Below are 12,136 nucleotides of genomic sequence, written 5' to 3'. Positions count from 1 at the left end.
GTGGCCTCCAATGGGGTATTATATGAGATCGGAGACCTGAGAAGGCTATAATATATATATGTAATATATAAAATATGTGGGCTAGTGTAGGTAGGGAAGGTAGGCTGTCCGTTATAGACACATTGGCAAGTGTAAATAAAATTGGTGGAATAAATAAAAACTGATCTAATTTGTCTGTAGCAACCAATCACAGCTCAGCTCTTTGCCCTAGACCCCCTCTGGGTGGCTGTGAGGGTAATTGTCCACCTTCACCTTGCAATCTTTGGCAGATAAACTGTCAGATAATCTTTCTGTGTAAAAGGACCCGAACGGTCAGTAATGGAGATACTAACCATGAAGAGGAAGTAACTAATAATTTTATTTTTATATAGTACCAACATATTCCGCAGCATGTTACAATTCTGGGGGCACATACATAGATAAGATCAGACATTACAGAATTACACATTTAACCATCAAGCCAGAATGTGAGCTTACACTCTGTAAGGAAAGGGTGAGAGACAAGACAGAGGGCCTAAAGTGCTATATATTATATGTGATATAGGTTTCGTGGTGGAAAATATATTTTATCAATTTTTGGCAGTTAAAGGGTTATCCAGTGAAAATATTTCTTACAAATCCACTGTTTTCAGAAAGTTATACAGATTTGTAATTTACTTCTATTTAAAAATCTCAAGTCTTCCCATATTTATCAACTGCTGTATGTCCTGCAGGAAGTGGTGTATTCTTTCCAGTCTGACAGTGCTCTCTGCTGCCACCTCTGTCCATGTTAGGAACTGTTCAGAGCAGGAGAGGTTTTCTATGGGGATTTGCTGCTGCTCTGGACAGTTCCTGACATGGACAGAGGTGGCAGCAGAGAGCACTGTGTCAGACTGGAAGAACCACTTTATGCAGGACATGCAGCAGCTGATAAGTATGGGAAGACATGAGATTTTTAAATAGAAGTAAATTACAGCTCTATATAATTTTCTGAAACCAGTTGATGTGAAAGAATAAGATTTTCACTGGACAACCCCTTTACTGCAAGGTGATGCCTTCAACAAATTCCATAAAAACCCCGTAACATGAAATATATGTAAGCGTTATTTATTTATTTTTTACGGCAAACTTTTCTAAAAACCCAAGTCAAACGCAGTCGAAAAAGATCAAGACCAGGTATTTGTAAAATTTTCATCTAGTTCTACTCTGCCTTTTTGAATTTGTCACAAATTCCAAAGTTTCAAATTCTGCTGCTAACTTTGTGAACTTCTCCTTAGAAGAAAGCGCTCCTTCTCCATCAGACCTTCAGAGCAGGTTTCTTATTAGTACCTGAGGATTTTTTCCTTCCTAGCGTGAGATAGTCCTTCATGTCTTCCTACAACAAAGTCTGTGTGTTTTCCTATTCTATCCATACAGAATCAGATCAGTATACGTTCGCATATCTTATCTAGTGAATATTGCAGCCAGCACCGGAAAGACGCTTTTTCTTCTGACCTTGTATTCGCATTTCTCCGGTCTTTTCACTCAGACATCGATACTATAAATATAGCATTTTATGTACCATATTTATTGTTAATCATCTGTTTCTCAGTTTTAGTAATAAACTGGCAACTATTATTTGCTCTTAGGGTCCTATTACACGGGCGGATGGGGGCCCGATAATAACTGTAAACGAGCGACGATCTGCTAGATTGGCGCTCGTTTACTGGGCCTATTACACGGCCTGATCATTTATTAAGGGCTGCATGGACATCTTTACCGATGTCCTTGCAGCCCTTGCTAAACTGGCATACATTACCTATCCATGGTCCAGGGCTCCTCTTGCGGTCCGCTTCTCCCCAGGTCTGCACGCTGCAGCTTTAGAGCAGCCTGTCTTAACTGACAGCCGCGGCGGTCCCGGCCAGGGATTGGCTGAGTGGCCTGTCAGCTAAGACAAGCCGCTCTGAAGCTGCAGCGTGCAAGAGGAGCACTGGACTATGGATAGGTAATATATTTACTTTGCACTTTACTATTACACGTAGCGGTGGGCGGTCAGTGGCCGACAATTATAGGTCCAAACCTATATCAACGATCAGTCGATGGCAACGATCATCGGCTGATCGTTGTGTTTATTCAGGTGGGTTCACACTGCGTTTTTGCAATCCGTTTAACGGATCCGTTTTTTTAACGGTCAAAAAAGTAGTGTTAACAGTACTTTATTGTGCGTCAAAAAAAAAAGCATCCATTTTGATCCGTTTTTTTATTTTTATAATGGAAGTCAATGGAAAAACGGATCAAAAACGGATGCACACAAATGCATCCGTTTTTTGCAAAAAATGGATCCGTTAAACGGATGCTGAAAACGCAGTGTGAACCTACCCAGAACAATAATCGGCCGGAAAGGGCGATTATCGTTCCGTGTAATAGTACCCTTAGAGAATACAAAAATCACGTTTTTAATCTATAGTTTCTTAGAGTATGTTCACACTGAGCAAAACAGGCAGAATTCACCACCACGGAATAGCGCCTGCCTCAGGTTCTCTATGGGATGGCTCGCACGCCTCCGCTCTCTTGACATGTCAATTCTTTACGCGGAGTATCAGTGGTACAACCAAACTCTATTATAATGGGAGCCAGTATGGAGCAGCACCATGCCAGCCTGAATATTTTTGGAATACACCATAGCCTCAACCTCATATTTACTAGTAATAAGTCCAAAACAGAGGTGGATTTTTTTTTTTCATTTGAAATTAAGGGGAGAAGGATATTTAGGCAAAGTTGTAACATCTCTCTACAAAAAGTAACAATATACAGTGAAGGAAATAATTATTTGATCCCTTGCTGATTTTGTACGTTTGCTCAATGACAAAGACCTGAATAGTCTATAATTTTAAAGGTAGGTAAATTTAAAATAAAAAAAATAAAATACAGAAAATTACAATGTATAGATTATACAAATGTATTTGCATTTTGCATAGAGAAATGAGTATTTGATCCTTTTGGCAAACGAGACTTAATACTTGGTGGCAAAACCCTTGTATTAGTCCACTCCTCTTTGCAGATCTGTCGCTTGGCAACTCAAAGCTTCAGCTCCCTCCATAAGTTTTCTATGGGATTAAGGTCTGAAGACTGGCTAGACCACTCAATGACCTTAAAGTGTCACTGTCGTTTAATTTATTTATTTTTAATTTTTTTTGCAGAAATCAATAGTACAGGTGATTTTTTTTTTTTTTTTTTTACAGAAACTTTGTAATTGGGTTTATTAGCTACATTTTCATCATGAAAAAGCAGTTTGAAGCTCTCCCCCCATCTTCATGGTTTTCTATTGAGAGGGAAGTGGTGGAGGCACCAAAACAGGAAAACAAAGAGTTAATTTACAGCTACATCACCAGGCTATCTCCTCTGTAGTCAGCAGTGACCTCTGAATACTGGCTTTCACACAGCTCCCACTGTGTAATGCTTTGTTCTCTGCTCTCTGTTGGCGATTAATCTTCCTCCTCCCCCCTCCCTTCTCAATTGGTTAAGACAGGGCAAGATTGATGTAAGAGTTGAGATTTCCTGATAATCAGCAGTGAATGAGAGAGCGGAATGGGGGACCTAAAAAAAAAAAGACCGTTGTTGAGAATGGTACTCAATCCATACCTGACTGTTGTCGATCTGCTCCAAATTATGTGTGTATATATATATATATATATATATATATATAATTACACACACACATATGCGTATGAAGAATCAGTATGACGCCATGTCAAGGTAGAACTCGTTTATTACAAGTGTTACAGAAGGTTATATAGCAGACAGAAGTCAGAACAAAGAGGGCAGTTATATAGATAAGATGCCAGGCTATTATTTGCCATGGACAGGTTCCTCCTTTGCATAGTGGGTTATATTACATAGCTCATGGATTACATAGTCATACACAGACTTTCTCCTTTAGGCGTTGTCCAGAATATGGGGGCCATCTTTAACAATAGAATATATAGAATTGTCTTACAGTCGCTGCCTGGGCTGTATGTTTTGGGTCATTGTCGTGCTTGAAGACCCAGCCACCACTAACGTTCAATGTCCTGGCGAAGGGAAGGAGGTTGTCTCTTAGGATTTTATGGTACATGGCTCATTCATTGTCCCATTGATGCGGTAAAAAAATCCTAAGCACTTAGCAGAGAAACACCCCCAAAACATAATGTTTCCACCTCCATGCTTGAGAGTGGGGATGGTGTTCTTTGGGTCCTAGGCAGAATTTCTCTTCCTCTAAACAAGGTGACGTGAGTTATTGCCAAGAAGCTCAATTTTTGTCTCATCTGACCACAGCACCATCTCCCAATCACTCTCAGAATAATCCAGGTGTGATTTTCTGGATTTTTGTTTTTGGTATTCTCTCTCTCACTGTTAAAGGGGTTATCCAGTGCTACTAAAACATGGCCACTTTTCCCCCTCTCTTCTCTCCAGTTCAGGTGTGGTTTGCAATTCAGCTCCATTTGCTTCAATGGAACAACGGTTCCAAACCACACCCAATCTGAAGACAATAAAGGGCAAAAGTGGTCATGTTTTTGTAGCGCTGGATAACCCCTTTTAAAATGAACCTACCCTTAAAATGAGCATGAAGACCCCCCCCCCCCCTTTGGTATTCGAACGAGCAAAAAACTCCAAGGACAAAATTTGCCACTCTTTATTCTTGGCCAAAGAAAGTAAACATAATTCATCGAAGACTGTGTTTTCCGCACCCATTATAGGCACCCATAGGGTCCCAATCAATAATATAAACGAGCGCAGATCTGCTAGATTGGCGTTTATTACTGGGCCGTGGAATAAGCCCAGTATACAGTTTAGTGAGGGCTGCAGGGACATCGTTATTGATGTCTTTGCAGCCCTTGTTTTAAAACACAATCATCTGCTGATCGTTGATGATCGCTAAAAATTTACAGTAATAACGAAGCAAATCCCAGTTTCCCAGGACTAAATCCAGCTTTTTCCAGCACCCGGAGTGGAATGGCAGTGACTTAAAAGGCAGCCAATTGATAAGCCGATTTCCGATTAAATGAAGTGATTCACTCAATTATTACTGTAAATTTTCTCATCTTTAACCATAATAGCACAACCTGACCTCCTGGGGGATTTGTGGTGTGGCAGTTCTCCTCCTCTGGGTGCCAGCAAGGACTGGAAAAGTTCTGCAACTGTTTTACAGTTCAAGTACTCCTCGAAGTTACTGTAAGCGGTAAGCCACATGGTTGGCTTACCAGGTATGCGTACCACTACTCCATGGCTGTAATCATGGATACATCTAGCACATTTATAGAGGGTTTCCAAGCAAAAATTAATTGTTAATTATGTATCTACAGAATGGACCATAAATAGTTGGTCAGCGAGGTGCTGACACTTGGAATCCCAGCTGTTTAGCTTGCGGTGCCGGTAATTACTGTATTTTCCGGCGTATAACACGACTTTTTAACCTCGAAAAATCTTCATTAAAGTCAGGGGTTGTCTTATACGCTGGGTATGGTGTGTGTGGGGGGGTCAAAAATGGCCCCATCCCCACTGTATGAAGCGAACAATATAAACAACAAACATTTGACTCACCTGGGGCCCGTTCCCGGCATCGGCGCGCATCCTGTACCGTTCCTGGCGCAGGCAGTGTGACGTACATTACCTGCGCCAGAGACTGAGATCGCTGAACCTCTCCCCGGCAGCCGAGCGTCTCATTGGAAAGGCTCGGCTGCCGGGAGAATGAGAGAGGCGTCAGAAGTTCCGAAAGCAATCCCGTCAGTCTCATACGCCCAGTCACCTTATACGCCAGAAAATACGATATGTTCAGGAGCTGGAAGCCTATACTACATGCAGTTGTTTGTATTGGTGGCACTGTGTAACTACATAGCAGTTCTCATTGAAGATAATAGGAGCAGCTCCACTCCTGCTCATCAACTACCGGTGGCCTCATATGGCGTTTTTGCCTGAAAACAAAAATATATAAAAATTTGTCTTCTCACGTTATTTTTTGCAGGATGGTAGGTAACGTTCTTAGAATCCTGACACACATTGCATAGTAAATCTCTGCTAAATATTGCATTGAAGTATTATGGATGAAAGGAAACCGCGTATGACTTTTTGACACAAACCTAGATTAGCTTTTCCTGTCTGACGAGGCCTGCGGAGGAAATCATTCCATGCGCTTCTGTCTTACAAAATTATTTTATTATCCTGTATTAGGAGTGATTGAAGAAATGGGTTCTCAGTTTTGCTATTATGATATTTTGATCTTTCGGCCTGCGGTCTTAACTCATTACACACAGTGCAGTGCTCTTTTTTTTCACTGTTTGTGATTAAATATTCTGTTTGTATATAATTAGATTTGGACAGAAAAGAAATCTGCAAGCACAAAACACAAAACATCGCCCCCCTGTAAGAATCAACAGTATTATACCAAAGCTGCACGTGTTTTGTTGTACCATTTGCCGAAAAAGCCATCTGAAAAAAAGCAAAGTTCATAATTTTTTTTTTTTTTTTTGAGAGCAATGTAGCTATGGAGATTAGTTTTAAAGGTAAAGGTTTTATTTTCTGTTTGTATACCAGAAAAACATATGTACGTACCATTATAAAATAGCATTCAATAATAATGAATATTAATTCCATCTGCCCTTAAAGGGCCACCCAACCTCCCGCTGGAGCCCCTTATATTTACCCCTTCCTGGACCCTGTCCCGCCGCCAAGACATTCCCGTCGGAAGCCGTGCGCGCGCTCACCAGAGATGAGTCCGACACCCATAGAGAATGACTGGAGAAGGGGTAAGTATAAGGTGCTCCAGCAGGGGGTTGGGCGGCTTTCACCCCAGCAGCCGGGGTGACAGGTCTCCTTTAAGGGTGGGTTCACACTACAGAATCCACGCGGGTAGGTTTCGACGGATTCTGTCGCTCGTGTTTACTCACGGCAACGCGCATCTCTGCCCGTCCTATAGACTCAATTCTATGAATGGGTGAATTCCGCCGTCCGCCGAAAGAATTGACATGTCAGCACAATGTGATAATGACTATCATGATAAGGCTACTGACTCTCATCTTATTAGACAGCCCGATATTTAGGAGCAAGGGAGCGCCAACCCGTCAGCCTGCTCCTCGTTCCCTGCTGGCAGTCAGTGCTATTACATGCACCGACAGCAAGCGGGGAGGTACTGTCCAGGGGGATCTTTAGATCGTCTAGGTGGTGCACAAAAGATGATAACACTCTGCTGTCGCCACTCCAGTTGCATGACGTGGCGGCCAGCAGACCGTTACTATTGTTATCGAGATTTTGGTTCATGCAGAAGGTCAACGATAACCCAACATCGTGCATATCAGCTGATCGATGCTATTACATGAAATTATTATCGGCCGGTAATTGGCCAAGTACCGACGATAATCACTTTGTGTAATGGTAGCCTTAGTTGTCAAGCACTTACAGTATTTTCCTGCGTATAAGACAACTTTTTAACCCAGGAAAATCTTCTCAAAAGTCCGGGGTCATCCTATATGCTGCGTGTTGTCTTTTAGGACGGGTGCTGAAAAACTTCAGAACCGGACTGGAGAATCTGCAGCGCCACATACGGTGGGAGGAGCTCAAAATGGATGCATCCTCGCCGTATATGGGGACTGTATGAATAGCAGAGGAAGCTGCAGGCGTCCGGGGTATGGAAAAAATAGATACGGTAGAGTGGCGCTGTGCCCAGAATAACACACCTCTTTCCTCCGTCTGGCCGCCCTTGTATCCTACCGGTATTACTGTACCTGCTTATCTGCCCCTCAGATCTCACTGCTGTCTGATGGTTTTTATTAATTTTTATTTGGTGTGCGTTGGAAGAGGGGTAGTCTTATACGGCGAGTATATCCCAAACTCTATATTTTAACTGGAAAAGTGGGGGTCGTCTTATACACCGGAAAATACGGTAATTACTAAATGATTCATTAAAGCAATAGAGGGACACTGGTCTATCCTGCACGTAGTTTCATGCTGCATAATGGATGTAGCTTAAGTTCTTCCCGGACTGTAGATGAGGACGTTTTATTTCCCTGAGGGACGTTCCTTCTGCCATCTCTTTGTAAAGTTCATAAAAAGATGATTCTAATATTGAAATAAGGTTTCAGCACTTTTTGCATCTCCCACTGGTTTTGGACTAGTAGAATAAAGTTCCCCCCCCCCCCCCTGTGTTTTTCTTCCTAAAAAATTTTTTCTGTGTGGTTTATCCAATTTCCAGGTAATTTTCACGTCCTTTGATTTGGTATTCTAACTCCTAACAGAAATACCCTTAAGAGGTCAGATTTTTTTTTTCTTAGCTTATAGTTCACCAGAGGTTTGCATACGTGTTGTTGCAAAATAGATTGGAAGTTCAAATGTGATTTATTTCCAATAAAAAAAAAATAGGGGGCATGTGTTTCTCTTTATATACAAGCTTCAAAGTCATTGAAATGGAAAATGAAAGGTGGAATCTGATTGGTTGCTAGGAGCAACTGAGCCAGTTTCACTTTACACCATGTTTGATAAATCTCCCCCTATGAGTATTTTAATTCTTTTGGGTTGAAACTGATTAAAGGGGCTAACGTGCAACCTGAGAACAGGTATGGAGCTGTTTTTGGAAGAAAGCCGGGTATGTTTTTTTCTAATCAGAGGGTATGTGCACACTAAGGAATAGGCAAGGAATTTAAAGCAGAATCCACTCATAATTTCCACTTGAATTTCCTCCCGTAAAATAGGAACAGAGCAATGTCCCATAGTGTCCAATGGGATTTCTGCTCTCTTGCACAATTTAATGCTGCATATCGGCTTTCCACCCAAAGACTTGACATTCTGTTAGAGGAATCCTATAGAAGTCAATGGGGCTTGAATTCCGCTCCGATTCCACTCCAAGGGTGCAATTATGCTGAGGAATCTGGATAACCCTTCATGGATTCCGCCGCTTGCCCCGGCACACACCCGTACGCATCTCCTTCCATGCCATAGACTCTATTCTATACACAGGCGGATTTCACCATCCGCCTATAAAATTGATATGTCAGTTCTTTGGGCGAACGGCGGAATCCGCCTGTGCATAGAATGGAGTTTATGGCACAGGCCGAGATGTGCGCAGGTGCGAGTGGCAGAATCCAAGGTTGGTTATTCCCCAGATTCCGCAGTGTGAACCCAAATTCTGCTTAAATTCTGCCAGGCGAGGAATGTCAAGCAAAAAACTGACCTCTTCAATTCCTATTCCTCAGTCTGCACATACCCTAACAGTCCATTCACACTGAGCAAAAGAGGTCAATTACGTCTTTTTAAAAATCTCAAATCTTTCAGTACTGTTGTATGTCCTGCAGGAAGCGGGGTCTTCTTTCCAATCTGATGCAGTGCTCTCTGCCTGTGAACTGTCCAAAAAAAGAGTTTTTTTTTTCTTTTTTTTTTTTAATCACTATTTGCTATTGCTCTGGACAGCAGAGATGGCAGCAGAGAGCACTGTGTCAGACAGGAAAGAATATGCCCCTTCCTGTAAGACATACAGCAGATGATGAGTACTGGAAGACTGGAGATTTTTTAAATGAAAGTAATTTAAAAATGTCTACACCAGATGATTTATAAAAAAAAAAATTTCTCCTGAGTACCCCTTTAAACAATATTGTCACACAAAATTTTATAATACCTGACACCCTACAAATCCAAATAGTGAATCTAGTATTCAAATTCATTGAGTAAATTAGTTGTGCATGCTGTATATTCAACAAACAGTCCACTAGAGGACTAGAGGACATCCCAGTCCTCAAAACAGTATGAACGAAAAAAGGGGGTGAGTGCCGACAATCTTTTTTTTTTTGTGCATTCTGTATATTGCCATATCAGGCAATACTATACACTCCCTAAATACTGAAAAAGTATCCTGTCTCATACAGAGCTGTGCATGCCGTGCATTCATGCCTTGGTTGTGTAAAGCCATACAGTGCCCCAATATTGCTAGTCAGAGGTCAAATATTGCCCTACATTTCAAAGTGACTGCCAGGGTTGCCAGTTTCGGTTTTATGGGGTGACTGGTAAGCAGTAGACACAAAACCCTAAGAGAAGTGACTGCAATAAATAATGGTAAGGCCTCATTCACACCTCAGTATTTGCTGAGTAGAAAATACTCAATCCTTTGCAACCCATTGATTTCTATGGTGCTATTCATACATCCCGTAAATTTGCAGACCCACAATCCGCAACGCCAAAAAAAAAAAAAAAAAAGACGGGTTGTAATGTGGTCCGCAATTACAGTGCGGACACTCCAATAGAAATCTATGGGAAAGTGCAAAATTTATGGAGAGCGCATTGCAATCCACAAAATCATCCGTAATTGCGGATCTCCATTTTTGTGACATCACAGAGCTTATTATGCCTTCCCATTTTTTTTTTTTATAACTACACCTTTAATTTGTGGATCCGCACAATACTTAGCACATTACAGATGATTTTTTTTGTCGATTGTGGATTGCAATCTGCAGCCCGAAAAAATAGGTCATGCCCGGAGGAGGATCGCGGCACGGATCCCACAATAGAAGTGCAGCCGCCCCCCCACCGCCTGGCAGCGGAGATAACAGGAGCGCATAATCTTGTAACTACTTGACTACTTCCCCCGTGCCAGCTGATTTACACATGTTCACTGGAAGTAGCATGGTTCGTGGTGGCGCCGGGAGAAGAGGGCAACAAGGGACCACCCCGCTTCTGGTGAACATGTGCAGCCATGGCACGGGGGGAGGAGGCCATTAGTTCTTAGATTATTTCCTCCTGTCATCTCCGCTGCCAGGCCACAGGGGGAGGGGGCTGCACTTCTATTGGGGGATCCGTGTCACTCTTCCGTATTAGGACAACATCCTATTTTTTTGTGGCACGGATCATGTCAATGAATTGATTTCAATGGGTCCTAAAATTTATGTGGTCACGGATCCGCAACCACGGACAATTTTACAGGACGTGCGAGCATCTCCTTACAGAATGGTCTTATCTTGGGATTTGCCACTGAAACTGAAGTCCTCTTATAATTCCCCCGATCCCCTCCGATATCGTCCTTACTCGCAGGTCTGTGATCTTCACCACTTTGTCTCCCGTTCTCTTCCATCATGACCCATCTCTCCGTGCGCTCACCCAGTAATAAGCAATACACTCGTATAATGCAGCCGGAATATTTATTTTCAAATTGATACGGAGAAAATTGAAACGTTTTACTCATTAATTTCGGTAACTCTTGATCCTCTTTATAAAAATCCATCGTTTTTCTCCGGCGGTGTACCGTATTTGCTTTGCGGTTGATTTCATTACATTTAATCAGCCGGCTCAGTCAGCGCGGTGCAATAATTTACCGGAATTACTAAGGTTTAGAGTTATCTTTATATTAACCTGAAGACAGATGTAAATATTTCTTTATATTACTATAAAATATTCATAGAATTTACCTCCTTCGTAGATTACTAAGGGAGGAGAAGACATGTGGAGGGCGGCTTATCGGCGTCCACCGGCAGCAGCTTCTCTACATTTCAGGGATTAGATGACTTAGTGCTATTTTTATAGACTTAATGCGTCTTTTTATTAACCACAAACAATACGTTTGATACGTTCTTTAACCCTTTCACATCCTGGGGTCATTGATGCCTCAATGCTCAGGTCGGGTTTTGACATCAGCTTATGGGATCATAATGATCCCATAAACTGATGTCCCTATGTCTGCCCCCTCTCCACTGTCCCCTGCCGCTGTTACTATTTTGTAACAGCAGCAGGGAAGAGAGGGGAGGGGGAAGAGCTCATGGGCGCATGCCCCGTGTGCCCAGCGTTCCCTCCTGACCCCATCGGCTTTCGTAGCCAGGAAACCGAAAGCCTGAGGCTTCCGGTTTCCATGGCTACCATCCGGGCTCTGCAATCACTTCACAGAACCCCGATGGATACCGGAGAGAGAATTCTCCCTTTGTAGAGGGAGAATTCTCTATCTGGAGCCCTATAGATGCTGCGGTCTTGCTGACCGCAGAATTTATAGGGTTAACTCTCCGCACCGGAGAGCAGCTCCAGGGCTGAGAGTTGCAGCGTGTCCCCATCTATCACTGATAGCCGAGACCCGAGCTCCTGCACCTGTGTCATCCTAGAGCGTTAATTAACGTTGCTGCAGCATCGGGCATAGGCTGCAGCGATGTTAATTAACAGTGCAGCGGTGGGAGGGGGT

Source organism: Dendropsophus ebraccatus, chromosome 6, assembly GCF_027789765.1.
Source record: "Dendropsophus ebraccatus isolate aDenEbr1 chromosome 6, aDenEbr1.pat, whole genome shotgun sequence".
Classification (NCBI taxonomy): Eukaryota; Metazoa; Chordata; class Amphibia; order Anura; family Hylidae; genus Dendropsophus; species Dendropsophus ebraccatus.
This window is presented reverse-complemented; position numbering follows the sequence as displayed.